Genomic DNA, 20,009 nt, shown 5'->3' with positions numbered 1-20,009 from the left:
TGTATTATCGTATATATATTTAAATAAATTTTATTTTATTTTATTATTATTAATCAAGTCTTTTTTTATATTATTTTTTCTCATTTGATATATATATTTGTAATAGTTTCACATCATTTGAAGTATTTATTGATCATTTAAGTATATGCTCGTACTATTTTAAATATGTCTTTAAAAATTTTCTCTTATTTATTATTTTATCCATTCTCGTATGTCCACACATCTACCTTAACATCCCTATCTTCGTAATTCTCATCTTCTACTCATGTCTGTGATTTTATAAAATTTCCTTTTAAATTTTAGAGGTATTTAACGATCATATAAAATAACTGATATTTTTTTCTATTTTATTCTATGTAAGACATTTTCAAATTTAAAAAAAAAATATAAAACATATATATAGAGATTTTTATTTGGCAAATTAGGGTATTGAAAAAAATAATTGATATTCTTTTAAAATAGCTATTGGATTGTATTATGTTCCATATAGTAAATTCGTGTACCTTTCTTTCTTTTATATTTATTGTAGTGATTTAGGTAAACTTATAAGGCCGCGTTTGGTAACATGTAATCTACCTTGTAATGTAATCCAGATTACATTACAAAGTCGATTATTTTGTTTGGTTTGATTTAAAACTTGTAATGTAATGTAATCTGGATTACAAAAGGTAGTGAAGATTTGTAATCTGGATTACAAAGCAAATGCTATGTAATCCGATTACATTACAAGGTCATTGTTTCACCAAAGTTTAAATGTCGAATATACCCCTAGTCCGCCGGCCGCCGACCGCCGGCCGCCGCCACCGGCCGGCCGCCGCCGCCGCCGCCGCCGGTCGCCGGCCGTTGGTTGCCGATGGTTACCGCAAACTCTGGCAGAGGTATGACGACCGCCGATAGAGGTCACAGGATATTTTTATCATTTTATAATAATATGAATTACATTTTTTATAAAAAATAATGGACACCAAACAAAAGAATGTAATCATCTTTGTAATCAAAGATTACATACATTACATTACCAAACGTAGTAATGTAATCAAGATTACATTACAAATTTAATTACATTACAAGTTAGATTATATTACACCCAACCAAACGTAACCTAAATGTTGAACACGTTACAAGTGTTAAAAGCTTCAAATAGTTGCATCTCATCATCCGTAATTACAAGCACCTAATAAAGACTAAGGCTACAACGAGATTTCGAGTATGTGTGAAGTTCAATCTCCTTGCAACGACAAGAGGTGATTATAGGGAACGAAGAGGATGTGAAAGCAAAAAGTCAAGAAAAATGATCCAAGAGAAAAAATAACTACAATATCTCTACCACAATCGGTGCTTTATTGAGACTTTCTTGGCAAAGATAGAAAGGATGGTTTGAGCAATGGAAACAGTGAAAATTAAATCAGATCTTGAGACAGTGTATCAAGTTTTTTTATGTCCTCATGTTTCTGTCTTCGAGATTATAGTACAATGATAAGATATTTAAGTTGTCATCTATATATTTATAATTTGAACTTCAGCTACAATGAATTTGTAAAAAAATTTTCTCTTAATGGGGCACGTAATTAAAGGATACTGAGATCCTGGGCTGCTCGCTACGAGCGCTTCCCGATTTACTATGGTGGTCGATGGAAAATTTCCGTGGAGCCGAGCCGATCACCTGAGACTCGACGTTACCCAGCTTGATTAATTTTTTTTTTGTCCTCATGTTTTTTCATCGATCAGATGGTCATGACATTCTTGTGATGCACATTGCATCCATAAGATATGATTTAATCCTTCCGATCGACGAAAGGACATGGGAATATAAGAATCTTGGAATAAAAGATCTGATCTCGTGAATAACTATGAGTTAGATATTTTTAAAAATAGTTTTTTTAAAAAGTAAAAGTTAATTGTAAATGGCTGAGAGTAGTGTGTAATTTATGAAATTTGAAGAGTAAAGGAAAAATAAGATTAATTAGTGCTAAAGGAAACATATAATTTCCTTAAATAACTGTCACTTGCAAGGAGGAAAAAAATCTCTTGAAGAAATAATTGATTTAAAGAAGTGAATTAAGAGTTAGGGACGTTTCATAATGGATATTATTATCATGAAATAAGGGTGATATTAAAATTTTTAAAACTTAACGGTAAAAGTGGAAAATCATGCGGGAGGACAGTACAGGCCTGGTTTAAAACTTCACGTGCATGATAGGAAAAACATCGCCCACCGTGGGGCTCGAACCCACGACCACAAGGTTAAGAGCCTTGCGCTCTACCAACTGAGCTAGACGGGCTGTTGATTATTTTTTCAACTTTTATTTTTGTTGATTACTATAAAACTATTTATTAACGATCTAATCACTCATTCATTGCTACTGAATCATTTATATAAGAAAAAATTTATTTATTTATTTATTAGATCATGCATTTTGACAAGATAAATTACAGTCAAAATTTAAATAAAATAATAATGTGCTAAAAAATGTAAATAATTTGTGTTGTATAAAATTAATTTATTGGACTGATAAAAATTATGAGAATTAAATAAATATGATATAAAAAATTAATATATCAAATGAAATTATCTTTGTCAATAATAATAATAAACGATTCAAGTCATTGCCACCATCGGTGACAAAAGACGAATACGCTCACTCCCAGCGTCCCCCGCCAACCTGTCCCAGGATCAACACGGAGGAGATAAATCACATGTGATTACTAGCAGGGGCGTAGCCACCTTAAGGAGAGGGGGTGTGACCACCCCCTCTCACATTTTATTAAAAAATTATATATATATATATATATATATATTTGGAAGTTTTTATCGTCGTAGTTGATTCATCATCATTCAATGTCTAAAACTAAAATTGATCACATATTTAGAAAGTGCATGACCTAAGTTATCCATTAGTACCACTTCTACGAGGAAATATCATGATTTGAAATGTTAAGTATTGAATTTTAAAAATAAAATATATAATAATTAATGGATGAAATAAATCATAGGACACAAAGTAAGGAAGCTAAATTAAAATTGAATCGATTTTGAACTAAATTCAATGGGTAGATATAGAGATAAGAATTATGGTAGTTCTAATTGGAATTGATTTAAAGTTGAATTATGACCGAACCAAGTTTAATGTTTAAACAAGTTCGAACGCTTTAAAAAGAATTAGGATATTTTTGATGAAACCTTTTATTTTTTTATCTCCCTCTTCTCTCTATGCATGTTACATCCCAACGTATCGTATGCCAACCCTTCACCCATTCCTCTCTTTTATTTTTTTTTCTTCCTCTTCTTCCTCATTTGCTTCTTCTCCTTCTCTTTTCCAACGTTAGTAAACCTACAATTTTTTCCTCTCCTCTTCTACAGCACACGAGCTTTTTTCTTCTCTTTTCTCTTCTCCAGCAAACAAGAAATACAACACCAGTTGTTGCCCCTTTCTAACAACAAGATCAAGCAGCCATCAACCTCTCTATCTTCTTCCTCTTCTGGTATTTTTTAGAATTTTATTGGCACGACAAAATAGTCATGTTTTATCTTACCTTGCTCTCTTTGTGTTATTGTCGAACTCACCGAAACTAGTCAAGGTTGTTAACGAAGAAAGTAAAGTTCTCCTTTTTTTCTTCTTCCTCTCTATTTTTCTCAAAAGCAATGATCTTCCAAGAGTTGTAAGTTATTCCTTTCTCGTTTCATGAATTTTTGAAAATTGCCCCTCCTAATCGAAAATCCTAGCTACGCCACTGGCTACTAGCCTTTGGAATAGTGACTAGCACATAAGGGAGACATTTAACTCGGCTTTGCCGAGATTCAAACCCCAGATTTCATTAGTGGCAACACCTCATGTGCTAGTCACTAGATCCATCCGAGGGGACAAGTCATCGCCACCATCGCTCATTAGGAACGTGAGCGTCAAATTACGAAAAATTTCCTAATTATTTTACTAAATTACTCATACACCCTAATTAACTAAAATTAATTACAGACATAATTAGAAATTCTTATTTTTAGAAAGTAAGTCGTTTATTAAAAATATTAAATTTTCAAAACATACGGGATCTACCTTCCTTTCTCATATTTTAAAATAATAATAATAACAATCCAGTCTTATTTGAAGTTAACTATATACATCTTTTTAAACCATTAAATTTTATTTCTTACTATATTATCACAGATATATATATATATATATATATATATATATATATATATCCTGCGCGCCCGTACAGTGCGCGACTGTGCGCGCAGGATATCAGTGATTTTAGTTTTTTTTTAATTTTTGAATTAAAAAAAATAATTAAAATATTTTTTAAAAATTTTATTTTTAGGGTTCAAACTTTGGGTTATAGTATCAAGTTATTTTTTTGGAATTTACCTGTAATTCGAGACTTCAATTAAATTTGTTTGGTTTTAAAAAAAAAGTAAAATAAAATTAATTTAGATATTTATTCCGAGTATTATCCATTGAGGGATATATTAATGTATTAGGTACCTGTAAAGAAATGTTAATTTTTAATTTAAATATTAAAAATAAAGTTATCTTCTTCATATGATACAAGACAAATACAGACTGTATAAGGCCATACAGAGAATAACACTACATATATATATATATATATTAGCCAGGGGTGGGAAGACCTAGTGAGTAACGGTATGGTCGAGGGTCGTCGGTCGACGACATAAGGGGTCGCCAGTTGGGCCGCCCAAGGGACCTCCAAATGGGTCTCCAGTTGGGCCGCCCAAGGGGTCGAGGGGTCGGGTTGTTACAGATATAGTAGCAAAATTATTGTAGCAGTCGAGCAAATTTACTTTAGCAGCCAAGTAATGTTATTATAGCAGCCGAGCAATGTTGCTGGAGTAGAGTTACTGTAACAGCCGAGAATGGATTTCTTGGGAGAAGATTTTAATGACTTGGGATGCTCAGGGATAAATATGAATACTATCAGATGCCCCTCCTTCAATTCAAACTGAGGAGAGAAGTTGAATGAAATCCGATAAAGAAGTGTTTAAAAATACTTTGCTCGAGGATAAACCTGGTTACCATTAGATGTCCCTCCTTCAAGTCGGACTAAGGAGCATAGTAAATAAAGTCCGATCAAAAGTGTTGGGGCAAAGAGGATAATCAGGAAACCAAGGATACCATAAGTCCTATAGAATCTCAATTGGGAAGAAGAGCTCAATCCTACTATTGCATAACATAAAAATATTGAATAAAACCCAAAGTCTAAACCATCTAGATCAAGGAGAGAAACTCAATCTCTCGGTCATGAAGATATAAGAATAATGAGAATATATAAAAAGATCATAACACTAATTTGTTCTGACCAGATAGAGGAGTTCAATCCCTTGGTCAAAAAAATGATAACTAAAAATAAGGAATAATAATACCTTGAAGAGTAGAAAACCAATAAATTTAGATGAATGAGAGGAGCTCGATTTCTCAATTAAAGAGACATATATGAATATCTAAATGGTTAGAGATTCAATTGATCCAAAGATAACTATAGGAATACCAAATAAACTAAAAGACTCAATCCCGCTCAGGGATATTACAACACAACATGTTTAACAACAATAACAATCAAGTCTTATCTCACTAGGTGGATCAGCTATATGGATCCTTTTACTCCATTGAGCTTTATCTCCGACTATATTATCATTTATACTTAAATAAATTTTATCTTATTTTTATTGTTATTAATCAAGTCTTTTTTAGTCTTCCTCTTCCTTGTTTTATATGCATGTTTTGTTGGGACCTTGACGTCCGCTAGAGAGGGGTAAATAGTGTCTCATCCAAAACGTCGCTTCCTACAATTGTTAGTACACAACGAAATACAAAACAACCTAACAAATAGAAAAACAAATCCAATAACAGGTTGATTTAATGTGGTTCGGAGATAAAACTTTTACTCCACGGTTGCCTGTAAGGTGGATGATCCCAATCTATCGGTGGATAACTCCTCGGAAAACCTCTAACTAGCTCACGTAGCTCCTTGTGGGTGGAGAAACCTCACTGCAACTCACACAAGCACGCTTGGGATGCAAGGACACTTGGAAGACTACTAATAGGGGTTAATCATCTTTATTTCATCAACCTTGCCCAAGCACCTCTAGTTCTATTAAATAGAGCTTGAGAGGAAAACACATACTGTTTTCCCCACCACCAGTCGATTAGTAAAAACACCAATCGACTGGGGCTAAGTGGAATTCGACTGTTACAGGCCAACGACTTGATACTAGTCGACTGATGAAAATATCAGTCGACTGCTCCATATAGGTTGAGTGAATAGAGGCATTCTGTTCACTACTAGTCGACTGATGAAAACATTAGTCGACTGCTACAGTATTGGTATAGTAAAATCCTAAACCTAAGATTTTAACTCCCGAGTACATTCACTCAGTACTCGTCCTTGCCTGATCAACCTAGACCTAGCCTTTTAGCCTCCTCCATTAGTCTTGCATCCCTCGGATACTTCCCTATCCTTCATACATTGCCTTCAAGAGCTTCCTTCGGCCTTGTCATTGTTGTCAGGTCTTCCTTTATCAAGAGGTCGTACCTCTAAAACTCCAACCTTTGCCAAGTCACACTTGGACTTACGTTGCCAAGACCACATAATTGGACTTAGGCCACCAAGACTCCTCTTGAATTTGTCTCCTTTGACAAGATCACACTTGGATTTTTCTTGTTATACTTGTATCTTGCACACTCACAATGCATATCAAATACAACAATAAATCTAACTTAAACCTTTTACCAAAACATCAAAATTTAGGACACCTAGATTGCTCCAATAATCTCCCCCTTTTTGATGTTTGGCAACCTGTTTAAGTTAGGAAAATATAAATACAATAAAAATGTAAATAAGATGCATATATACTCATGCATAAACATGGAACCTAACCCTAGGCTCCCCCTTGAGCTAGGATTTCTCACAAAGTTAAACTTCTTCACCTTTGCCAACAAGTGAGCAATTGCTCCTCCTTCACCTAAGCTCCCCCTTGAGCTAGGTTTTCTTACAAGGGTGTGTAGGTTTCCCACTTAAACCAAACACTTCTCCCCCTTTGTCATACATCAAAAAGAGCTCCAACAATATCCCAATTAATGGACTCTTTGGCCTCTAATGACCACAAACATCATATATTAATCCCCCATAAGATTACATACATGTTTACTATCCTTTTGATCATTTTCTATTGCTAAAATACATTTTTAGGCAGTATCAGTCAACTACCATTAATCTCAGTCGACTGCCCCTTTCAAAACGAGATTACAGAGACATTATGTGCTTGTGAACAGTGTTACCAATCGATTGGTACAGTATTTCAGTCAAAATCAATATTTCTAACCCAACTTCAGAAATGCACTAGAAATTCTATAAATCTTCAAAAAATTTCAGAGACCTATTTTAACAATGTCTATATATATATATATATATATATATTGATTACGGATTCTAAGATTGATACAAAATCCAAAACTAGCTAAATGGTTTATTTGAACGTTGATCTAAAGTCCTAGTTTTGACTTTCTCTTGATGTATCTTTCTTATACTAAAATATAATGCATCCCTAGCATTAGTTTATATAGTATCTATACATTAAAAATCAATTTTCATGCAATATGAACCTAATTCATATTTTCATGCATGAAACTCAACTCAATTGTGTCAATTTCTTGGATTTAAGACTCAAGTCCGTCTTCAAATCACTTAGCACATTTGATAACTCATCTACCATGGGTCCCAAAGGCTCTTCCTAACCTTATGACTCTTAACCTTAGTCATCTCCCTAGGTGACTCATCTACCATGGTTACACCCATTAGTAGACTTCTTTTTCTTAAACTTAAGCTCCTCATCCTTTCCATAATCATATGCAACACTTGCATATTTTTTATCATGGACCTTGGATGATTCTCTTTTACCCTTGGTCACTCCTCCATTATCATTATCATGTGTCACTCTAGCACTTGACCTCCTCTTGGCATTGGAGGGACCCAATTTGATATTTTTGAGTCTTTGACAATCCAAACACATGTTAAGTCCTCTAGATCCAACAACAAACCTATTTAGAACTTTCTCCATTTCCTCAAGCCTTGCCTTCAAGGTTTGATTTTCCAACTCTAGAGTTCTAACCCTAGAGTCAACATACACACCTTGGACATTCCTATACCTACCCACCTTCCTAGGCATATGTCTCCCCTTCTTGGGATTAATGCCTAGGTTTTCACCTACTGTCATTCCCTTTGGCAAAATAGTTTGGGTCTTATTAGGTATATCCTTACTAGATTTAGCATGAATAGGTCTTCTAGGATTATCACTTACATTAACCCTATTTCTATCATTACTGTTAGGGTCGATTTGTAGCTAGAGGAGGGGGTGAAGAGCTCGTCGTGCTTCATTTGCTTGCTTCGGTGTTGTTGATTTGCAGCAGAATAAAATTGAAACAAGACTCACAATGTTAATATGTAGATTTACTTGATATTCACCTCAAGAAGAGGTGGTTAATCCAAGGATCCACACGACACACTCACCACTAAGAAAAATACTCCTTCTTGGTAACTACCGGAGGTAGAGAAACCTCTTACAATACTCTCAACATAAGAAGAAAACACAAGAACACAAAGTAAAAACCTCTTCTTGCTTGACCTTGTTGATGCAGATCACCTCTTGAACTTTGGAAGTGCAATAACACTTGTCCCCAAGAGCTTCCAAGAACTGGAGGAGAGTAGGCGGAGAAGGTCACATGCGCTGGAAGAAGGCTCGAGAAGAACTGCTGAGAAGAAATCTCGCCACGACTTTATACTCTGCGCCTCTAAGACTCCCAATCGATTGGGTTTACTCCCAATCAATTGCCACGTAAGATCTAGGGATGACAATTTCACCCGTACTCGATGGAGGATCCGACATCCGACCGAATGGAGGAGGGTATGGAGGACTATTAATACGATACTCGACCGAATACCGATTAAATAATATATATACATATATTAAAGAAAATTTTCTTTTTCTAAAATCAACTTACTATTATTTTGTTGATATTAGTAAGAGACTATATAGATGTTTAATCTATTTTTTAATTATATATATACTTTTTAATAGGATGTTAATTTTAATATATTTTTGTTGAATGATAATAGTTCGATAGAAAGAAGAAAAATTATACGTATAGAAGATATCCAATCCTTTAATAGGTATGAGTATACCCATCGGATATCCTATACCCGATGGGTATGAGTACGGAGGATATAGAATCCGACTCGAACCCGACCCATTGTCATCCCTACTCTTTATGAGATACCAGGTACAACATAATGTGTCTTCCTTTGGGCCGACACATTATTTATTAGCGATACTCTTTAATATAACTCAAACTTTAATTGTCCACACAATGTGTCTTCCTTTGGGCTGACCTATTATGCGCATAATATGATACTTTATATGAGTTATATTTTGGTCCATAGCTTACAATAACCTTAATCGATCACATAATATGTCTTCCTTTGGGCCGACATATTTTGTGCATGATTTGAACAAAATAATATTTTATTCTATAGTCGTAAGCTACCTTATGCATATATCTGGCATAAAAGTAACATTCCTTTAGGTCGATTACTTTTAGCATAGATATAATGTCTACCAACACAAAATGTACTAAACCTACCTAATGTGTCTTCCTTTGGGCCGACACATTAGTTCAACTTAGTAGCACGTTGTGTAGATAGACCCAAAAAAATATTAGGAACTTAATTCGAACAGAAATTATTTAATCAACCTTAACAACATAAAATTAAGCATATTGATCGATTGATACTTTATGATAATCGATTGATGTGTTCCAATCGATTATCCCAATTGAAAACCTACTATATGCGACTACATAATTATATATAGAACCCACCCTTAAAAAATTTACACTTCTTTTAAGTTCTATAAATTAAATAATATTATTTAATACTATTTAATCCCTCAATTATCCCTGTATAAAAAAAATATTATATATATATATATTCGTTGATGCACTGTTTCGTGAAACAGTATTTCTTTTTTTTTATTCTTTTATTGTTTCAACGAAACAATATTTTTTTTTTCTTTCCTTTCTGTTTCAACGAAACATCATTTTTTTTTTGTTAAGAAACAGTATGTTTTTTTCATCGATTAACGATAAATTAAATCGAATTGATTAAAAAAACTTTTTAATTGAAACTGAAACCATCAATCAATTAAAACCAATTCCAATTCCAATAGATTGATAATTGAGTAGTCACGAGTTTAAGACAGGAAATCAATTAAGAAAATTTTTTAATCAATTTCTATATATTCTATTCGATGTTTTAAACTTGGTAATCGATTGGTCGATCAAATCAATCAATTAAATCATCACTAATGGAAGATCAAGCCTTTCCTAGATTTTCTATTATACAAAAGATTTTGACGATAAAAAAATTTGTATTAATTAGGAAAAACTTGATCTAGCATACAAATAACAAATCGACTAAAAACCTAAACTTTATTGCTATTGAAAACGATGAAACAGAACCTTGGCTATGATACCAATTGATGGTTCTCGTAAAAACCTAAGTCGCATGAATTCTAAACAATTAAAATAAGAATTCGTATAGGAAAAATAAGAACATATGAGTATAGATCTTCGTTTCATCGAGAACATGACATAAGAAAGTAAATAATACATAAACATAATGACAAAGAACCTGATTGAAGAGTCATATCTTTGTCCTTTAGCGTCGTCAAGAAGATCCTGTGTAAGAAAAAAATAACGGAAGGAAAATGTAGGTCTTTCGGAGGAGTTAGGGTTCAATGGGGAATGAAGAGACGTCTCAAGATTACCCTAATTCTCTGGGGACCAACCCATTATATAGTGCACATCTATTATCAGCCCATAGATGATAATAGATGCAGGACTATTGGTTCTATACATATGAGATTCACATCCAATTATCCGAAATCCATTAGACATAAGTTAGATCACTTTAAAGGGTTCGGATCATATTTACGTGTGTAACTTACAAATAAGTCCGCCTAATAGGGATAATTATATCCAATAGGAGACACTCAAAACTACAACTCTCGACTACATCTTATTGCATGAACTTAAAGGATCTCGGTAGATACTACTTATCCTCTTGCCTTGAATGCTCAATTTACCCATTGGCTTTAATCATTTTCTCGCTTAAATTCCAAAGCTTTCTTACTAGTTCTTCATCCTCGACGTGGTTACTCGTATCCTCCTCATTGCAATCATCAATGTACTTCCTAGTCACACCTTGAGGTTCAGATGCAGTTCCATATCGCATATAATTATCGCTCCCTGTAATCATCTATAAAAATCTATTATCATCTGATTTTTTGAATCATTTAGAAATTTACAATAAGAAAAAATAGCAAAAATATCATATATCTTTTTATAGTGTATATGGAACTTATTTCTATTTGTTTTTGAAACAATTTTTATATATCTATTTGTATTTTGAGTGCTTTAGTAATTTACATCCTACTCACAAAAGAATATAATGGTCAAAGAGAAGATTTTTTTTACTTTTTATTTAAAAAAAAACAGATTAAATGAAAAGATCTTAATAATAATTTTCTGTATAATTCAAAAGACAAGTTATCATGTTGTTGTCCATGCTTATGTATTGGAGTTTCCTTAGCAATTTACAATTTTAAATGTTACTAAAGCCATACGACGGTCCAAACATTCCTCCGGCCTTTATCATTGCAGTAACTGAACTAAGTAAGAAACAGATAGAGAGAAAAGGAGATGTTTATATTCATGCTCAGATTTACTCAATGGGCTATATGCGATCGGATAAAAGGTAGACAACAGGGATATAATAAAGTATTCCTTAAATGCCGTTTTGAGGAATATCTTGTGGATATCCATGGTAGATGCTTACATGGTCTCTAAGGATCTTTCTGTTATTAAATTAGATGAATTGTTTGCTGAGTTTGAACTTTATGAACAGATTAACTCACGTCCGCCCGAGAAAAGTTTGGCTTTGATTGCAAGTACAGGAAAAGCACGCGAGTCAAAATCAAAGCACAGAACCATATCGGAGTCAGAAGAAGAACCGGATTCGGACAACGACGATGATGAATTTACAGCCGAACTCGTCAACCTGGTGAGGAAGCTCTACAAGAAAAAGAAAGGCTTCAACAAGAAGGACCTCAAAAAGGTAATTCAATCCAAAGAGGCCCAAGCAAAGGTAAATTTCGAGGTGACATACTACGAGTGCAATCAGAAGGGGCACATCAAGGCGAACTGCTCGAACCAGAAGGATCCGAAGAAACCAAGAAGGAAGAAGGCCCCGAAGGCGACATGGGACGAGTCTTCTTCCAATGAATCCGACGACGAAGAACTCAAGAAGGCAAGCTTTCTTGCGTTGACGGCCCGGGACTACACCAACAAGTCCGGAAGCGAGGACTGATGCGGTTAGTGATGGAGGGGCCCAAGAGGAAAGGATTAGAAAAGTCCAGGCTATGTGGCGGTCAAAAGTCACGAGGAGGTGGCGGTCAATAGTCATGGCGACTTGACGGTCAAAAAGGCAGGCTGACAGGGCAGTCAGGGCTGGCTCAAGATAGGCGAGCGGGTTGGGAGCGGCGGACACGAGAGGAGTCACCGATCCACAGGCTTGGAGAGGCCCGAAACACAGGCACATGGGCCGGTCAGGCGGCAGAGGAGGAGTCGGCTCGATCCACAGGCCTGCAGAGAGGGCCCGAAACACAGAGCACATAGGGGCCGGTCGGCAGAGCCGAAGTGAGTCACCTGAACCACAAACCTGCGGTTGAGGCCGGAAGTACAAAGTCACGGGATGCAAGGACGGCAGAGCTAAGCGAGGCCAAGAACTGGAGTATAGGCCAATGGGTCAAGCGGCAGAGCTGATCGGAGGCAGCTCGATAGACCTGCGGTTGAGGGCCAGGAAGTACAAAACGCAGGATGCAGTTGAAGATCGGTGTGGCTATGTCTGAGCAATTAAGGGCAGTGTCCGCGAGTGGGAGGCACGAAATGCGAACCACAGTGTGTCAAAAGTGGGGCACAATGAATCGGAGGAGCTAAGTAATACGGAGCGGAGAATCTCAACGGTCCGTCAGGGGTAATCATTACATACCAACAATGCGGCGAAGGCGAAGGTTCCAAGCGAAAAAGATGCCCTCGTAGCGTGAGAGTAGCCCGCCACCGCCTCTCTCACTGAGGACAAAACCCAAGTACGGAGGTTCCTAAGCAGAAAGATGCTTTCACAACAAATAGAAGCGCGACAGGTGTCCAGGACTAGAGGAGAAAGCCGGGCGTCCAACGTTTTCTGACAGGAGGGCAGGTTCTAGCAGGAGGACGGATAAAAGGGGAGAAATCCCTCGTACGCAGGTACGCGCACACACTCTCTCGTCACTTTTTTCCACAACTATTTTTTCTTTCTGCTTCTCTCTGTTCTTTCTGGGGAAAAAGGACCTGACTTGAGCGTCGGAGGGCCTGATCCGGGGACTTTTTCCCTGGGTTTCGGTCTCTAACGTGGAAGGGGGGAGATCGTCTGAGTGTGTGCAGGGTCCTGCAGCCGCATCAGCCACCTGTGGGGAGCCTGCGCCGCCCGCGACTTTCCGTCAACGTCCAGTCCACCGCGACCGGCCTTCGTCCGACTCAGCTTCCGGACGGGATCAAATTTGGCGCCGTCTGTGGGAACACCACAACCTGTTCCGGAGTGTGAAGATGGAGGACTCCGGTCGAAGCTCTAGCCGGAGGATCAACGTAACTATGACTGTGGGGAAGTACGAGCTTTTCAAGGAGGTTAGGAAGCAGGCCGCCTCCGAAAGACAAGGCACAGTTTCACGACCTCGCCCAGCCCTCGAGGTATCCAAAGAACTAGCTCCCGCTTCCGACAGGAGCTCAAAGAGGAAGCAGCCGGAAGAACTTCCGCGTGCCTCATTCCGAGAGCCTCGCCGCGATTATCATCGGGCCGGACCTCGCGGGCGTAGTCCAAAGAAGGAGGATCCGCTAGCCTCAGTGGCGGAAAGCTCTCTACACCCACCTCGGGATTCAGGAAAGGGGAAGGTCGTGATCATGGCTGAAGATCTGCCCGAAGATCCTGACGATAACGTACCTTTCTCTGCCCAGATCTTGAAAGAAAGCCTGCCGCGAGGTTACCGAGCCCCAAACATTGGAGAATATGATAGGAGCAAGGACCCAGAAGAGCACTTGAGAAAGTTCAAGAACGCGGCTATATTGTATCAATATAGCGATGCCGTCAAATGCCGAGTCTTCCTGCACACTCTGTCTGGATCGGCGCAAAAGTGGTTCGATGGATTGCCCCCAGAATCCATCAGCCGCTTCAGGGACTTCAAAACGGCCTTCCTGCGCCGTTTCGCCAGCAATCGTAAGTACCAAAAAACCGACCACTGTCTTTTTGCCCTCAAGCAGGAGTCAACGGAGCCCCTGCGAAGCTACATCAATCGATTCAGTCAAGTAGCCAACGACGTCCCCTCTGCCACCTCTGAGATACTGATGAGCGCCTTCTCCCACGGATTGCGAGAAGGGGAATTCTTCAGGGATCTCATCAAAAACCCCGCCCGGAGTTTTGACGATATGGTAGAGAAAGCTTCGTGCTACATCAAAGTGGAAGAAGCGCAGGCCGCCAGGCGGAAAGCCGAGAAGACGGTGGCACCAGGCAACCGACCTGAAAGAAGAGCACCACAGCCAGCCCAGCCCTTCCAGCGCATTCAACCCAGGCCTGCCCCCCAGCCCGTTCAGGGAGCCAGGCCAGCTCCGCGAGTCACCGCCATACAAGCGCCCAGACCTGGACCAAGGGGAGCACCATATTGCACATATCATCGGTCCAGGACACACGATCTCAGCAACTGCTTCCAATTCGCCCGGGATTCCAGGCGAGCTGCGGAGCAAGGTTTGCCCCCCCCGGCGCTGACGCCCCAAATACAGAGAATGGAGGAAGAACGGGCTACAGCTGGACGTGCTCGGCAGGCCCAGCCCGACCTAGCTGGCCCATCTAACCAGGCTGGCCCCGGCGAAGACCGAAGAGACGCCGGAGAACTCGATAATCGGGGCAACGTGGCTGTGCGAGAGATTGGTATGATTTCAGGAGGGCCCACTGACGGAGACTCAGGCCGGGCACGTAAAGCACATAGCCGGCGACTATATGTGGGGGCCGTGGGATGCAGCTACGAGCAAGCATCTGGCCCTGTCCTCAGCTTCGGGCCCCAAGACTTGGAGGGTTTAGAGCTGCCCCACGATGATGCCCTCATAATCAGGGCCGTTATTGCTAATAGCCGAGTGGCTCGGGTCTTTGTGGATACTGGGAGCTCAGTTAACATTTTATTCAGGGTTGCGTTTGAGGAGATGCAGATCGACGCCGCTGAGCTACAACCTGTATCCACTTCCTTGTACGGATTTACAGGTAATGAAGTCAAGCCCATGGGTCAGATTAAGCTAGCCATTTCCATGGGCACTGAGCCATTGGTGCGCACGCGGAGGAGCACTTTCATTGTGGTGGATTCGCCTTCCTCCTACAACGTTATCCTGGGAAGGCCAGCCCTGCATGAGTTCCGGGCTGCCATTTCCACCTTTCACCAGAAGATCAAGTTCCCGGTCGGTGAGCAGGTCGGAGAGGTCAAGGGGGAGCAGAAAGCGTCTCGTAGCTGCTACATAGACATGGTCCGAGTAGAGGCGCGCAAAAGCCGGAGGACGCAAGATGGGGGAGTACTCGCTATCCAAGAGGAACCGCTATCTATTACTAAAGAATCGATCTCTTGGGAGGAGGTCCAGCTACACCCCGACAGATCAGAGAGCATCACTCGCATCGCCAGTGACTTACCTCCGGAGCTTAAAGCGGAGCTGATACAGTGTTTGAGCCGCAACCGAGACGTCTTTGCTTGGTCGCTAGAGGAGTTGCCCGGGGTCAGACCAGAAGTAGCCGAACACAAATTGCATATTATACCCGAGGCTAAGCCAGTCAAGCAGAAGAGAAACTTCCCTGCCGAGCAGAATAAAATTATCCGAGCTGAAGTAGAGCAGCTCCTGAAGGCTGGACACGTCCGAGAGGTGCAATTCCCGTCTTGGCTCTCTAACGTCGTGTTGGTAAAGAAGCCAAACAACAAGTGGAGGGTGTGCATAGACTTTCGCGACCTCAACAAAGCCACTCCCAAAGATTGTTATCCTCTCCCGCGTATCGATCAGGTGGTGGACTCAACGGCTGGTTGTGAAAGGATATGCATGATGGACGCTTATCAGGGATATCATCAAATACCTTAGCCGGGAAGACCAGAGAAGGTCGACTTCATAACGGCCGGTGATCTTCGCTATACCGTCATGCCATTCGGACTCGTGGAGCACTGAGCTACCTACCAAAGGATGATGGACAAAGTCTTTCGCTCAGATCGGGCGGAACGTGGAGGTTTATGTTGATGACATCCTGATCAAGTCCTCTGGCGTCGGTCGATAAAAGATGTAGAAGAAACCTGTGGGACTCGAGGCAATATGGGGTGAAGTTGAATCCCTTGAAATGTCTGTCGGGGCCAAAGGAGGAAGTTTCGGGCTATCCGGTGGTGAACGAGGATGAGGCCAACCACGAGAAGGTGCAAGCACTGAACATGCAGATCCTCAGAATCAAGGAGACGGGTCGGTTGGCGGGATAACTGACCGTCCCGATTTATCTCCAAATCATAGATAGAGCGCCCTTCTTCAAAGTGCTCGAAAAGCGGCCAAGTTTCGGTGGACGGAAGAATGCCACAGCCTTTGAAGAGTCAAGCAGACTGGAGTCTTTGCCATCACTGTTCAAGCCTGTTGTGGGAGAGCCCCTTTGGGTCTATTTGTTAGCCACCCCCGAGGCCGTGGGGGCCGTGCTAGTTAAGGAGCAGGATAATGTACAACGGTCGGTGTATTTTTTCAGTCATTTATTGAAGGGGGCCGAGTCTCGGTATACGGCCCTGGAAAAGTTGGTCTATGGACTTGTTCTCATGGCTCGACGTCTCCGACCGTATTTCTTAGCGCACCCCATTACCGTCTTGACGAACAGTACAATGGGCCGAGCTCTCACCAAGGTGGAAGTGGCGGGTCGGCTTATCAAGTGGGCAACTGAGCTAGGGGAGTATGACATACAATATCATCCTCGAACCGCAATCAAAGCACAGGCTCTGGCATATTTCCTGACAGAAGTATACCCAGTGGACTCAGAAGAGGTCTGGAAAATCTACGTGGACGGATCGGCTACCCATCGGGGGAGTGGCATAGGAGCCCTGCTCATATCCCCACAGGGAGATATCATGCAGTTGGTCATGCGGTTAAATTTCAGAGCCACCAACAATGAGGCAGAATATGAAGCTCTACTAACAGGCCTGCAAGCAGCTTGGCATGTGGGGGCGAGCTGAGTCATCATATATTCTGATTCCCAGCTGGTAACACAGCAGGCAACTGGGAAATTTGGGGTGAATAGCGAGAGGATGCAAGTTTATAAGGAGGCTTATGAAAAGATGAAGGGAGAATTCAAGGAGGTCACAGTCACGAAGATTCCTAGAGTTGAAAATGAAAGAGCGGATGAGTTGGCTAAAATGGCTAGTTCCCTGAGTACATGGACGCTCGACCGATCTATAGCGCAGACCTTCCTTGTAGCCCAGATAGATTTACAGAATAACGCGGGAGAGGTAATTGATTGGAGAGCGCCCATAATGAGCTTTCTTCAGCAAGGAACCATATACACCAACCCCGAGGAAGCGCATATGATCAGGAGGCAAGCCCACTCTTATGCAATGATTGGGGATCAGTTGTACAAAAGGTCTTTCTCCAGACCTCTACTCAAGTGCCTGAATATGGAGGAAGCGGACCAGGCCTTGCGAGAGATACATTCGGGGTGCTGTGGTAATCACGCTGGGGGAAGAACGCTGGCTCGGAAGGTATTGCTAGTTGGTTATTTCTGGCCTACCTTGCAGAAGGACGCACAGAGGTTGGTGAATACTTGTCTATCATGCCAGAAGTACCAGAGCCTGACACACAGACCTACAGAGCTGCTGAGAACTTCTACAGTATCCTGCCCTTTCGACCAATGGGGTATGGATATCGTGGGGCCTTTCCCGACGGCTACCGGGCAGAGGCGCTTCTTGTTGGTAGCCGTAGACTACTTCTCCAAGTGGGTAGAAGCAGAAGCCCTAGCCAGAATCACTGAAGATGCGGTGATCCAGTTCCTATGGAAAAATATCTTTTGCAGATTCGGCTTACCCCATAAGTTAGTGTCGGACAATGGCAGACAATTCCAGGGGCATAGGATACAGAATTGGTGCAAGGGGTTCGGCATAACTCAGGCCTTCACCTCAGTGGCTCATCCTCAAAGTAATGGTCAGACCGAGGTGGTCAATCGGGAGATAGTACGCGGGCTTAAAGTCAAGCTGGATCACATGGGAGGCAGCTGGGTGGACGAGCTCCCAGGCATTTTGTGGGCCTACCGAACGACGCCCCGAGAGAGCACAGGTCTGACACCCTTCCATCTGGTCTATGGTAATGAAGCGGTGGTTCCTCTGGAGGTCGGGATACCTTCTGTAAGAAGGATGATGTACGACGAAGAGAACACCGAGCGGCGGCTGGCTGAACTGGATTTCATCAGCGAAATTCGTGAGCAAACAGCTGCCAGGTTGGAAGCCTACAGACAGAGGATGAGACAGAACTATAATAGGAAGGTGATCCCTCGGTTCTTCGGAGAAGGTGACCTGGTCTGGAAGCAGATAAAGCCCTTAGGGGAAGTGACGAAGTTGGCTCCTCAATGGGATGGACCGTACAAGGTTATCAAGAGATTGGCATCGGGAGCCTATTATTTACAAGACGCTCAAGGAAGGAAGTTGGATCGACCTTGGAGTGCCAACTACTTACGGGCCTATCGAGTTTGAGGGGGCTGGCTCTGTGGACGTAGGCCGGATCAGACGAGGGGCGTGGAGGCAGTAGGATAGTCAAGTGAAAACTCGAAAAGACATATGTACATGTAACGATTTCCCAGTTTAAGTGGCTAGTACAGATCATTTGAAAGGAGCAAAAATCTCATCCGGAAAGCCTTGAATGATTAGGTTGTGATTCAAGAAGTCTGCTACGGGGATGGAGCTCAAGAAGCCCTGCGCGTTTAGTTGCCTGATCACTCCCGCCGCCGTATATGGCACGGTCATAGCAAAGCGTGCCCCAGCCTGGGATAGAAATTCAGGGGAAGTCAGATACGACATTCGGCTTCGCAGGAAACGAGCTTCTTCTCTCTCTTGATAGGCTGACAAGGCTGTAGACACTCCCGTCAGAGCCGCCCGAGACTGAGACAGTTCCTCCCTCAAGGCCTCCAGCTCTACTTCCTGGGCTGCCAATTTAGCTGCCTGAACCTCCAGCTTAGTGTCCTTCTCCCGCAGCAGGGTATCTCTGGACTGAATCTCCCCAACCTGATGGGCGAGCTGTTGCTGATGTCCCGCCTCTTGTGCAGCACTTTCTTCACGCACAGCTCGGAGCTCATCTCTGACCTGCGTCAGAGACCTTTTTTGTCACTCAGTCTAGTTGGTTAAAGCTCGAATCTCGGCTCGCAAAGCGTGGCTGGCTTGATCGGGATCATTCAGTTGTAGCTCTAGTTCAGAGACTTTGTCCCGGAGGTCTTTGCTTTCATGATGGAGGGTGTGGAAGGATTGGTTCAGCACTAAGGACTCTGCGTGAGTCTGGAGCAAGAATAACAGCCCTCAGTTAAAATAAACTCGCATTCAGGAGAAGGAACGGGGTACTTACTTTAGCCCAAGACTTCGAGAACCTATCCATTTGAGCTAAGGGCGACAAGCTACCCATTTGATTCATGCTCTCTGCCCACAAGTCGCCAAGGCAGCCCTTCATTGCCAAGACGCTAGTAGAGACATCATGTCGTCGAGCCTGAGCTGCTTCAGAGGGGATAGTGGTCCTATAACAATGGCGGGCAGGTTGAGAAGGGCCGGCGGGTTGAAAAGGGCCTGCGTCTGAGCCAGGAGGAGCAAGAGGCGACTCGGGAGTGGGCTCGCC

General features: G+C 41.4%; 1 non-coding gene across 1 annotated transcript; it reads right to left on the bottom strand.

Annotated features, from left to right (window-relative positions):
- Positions 1 to 2,209: 2,209 nt before the first annotated feature.
- On the bottom strand, positions 2,210 to 2,282 carry TRNAK-CUU. The gene has a single exon. It is a non-coding gene; the product is annotated as a tRNA-Lys (tRNA).
- Positions 2,283 to 20,009: the final 17,727 nt, after the last annotated feature.

This window comes from Zingiber officinale, chromosome 1A (genome assembly GCF_018446385.1).
Source record: "Zingiber officinale cultivar Zhangliang chromosome 1A, Zo_v1.1, whole genome shotgun sequence".
Lineage (NCBI taxonomy): Eukaryota > Viridiplantae > Streptophyta > Magnoliopsida > Zingiberales > Zingiberaceae > Zingiber > Zingiber officinale.
This window is presented reverse-complemented; position numbering and strand designations above follow the sequence as displayed.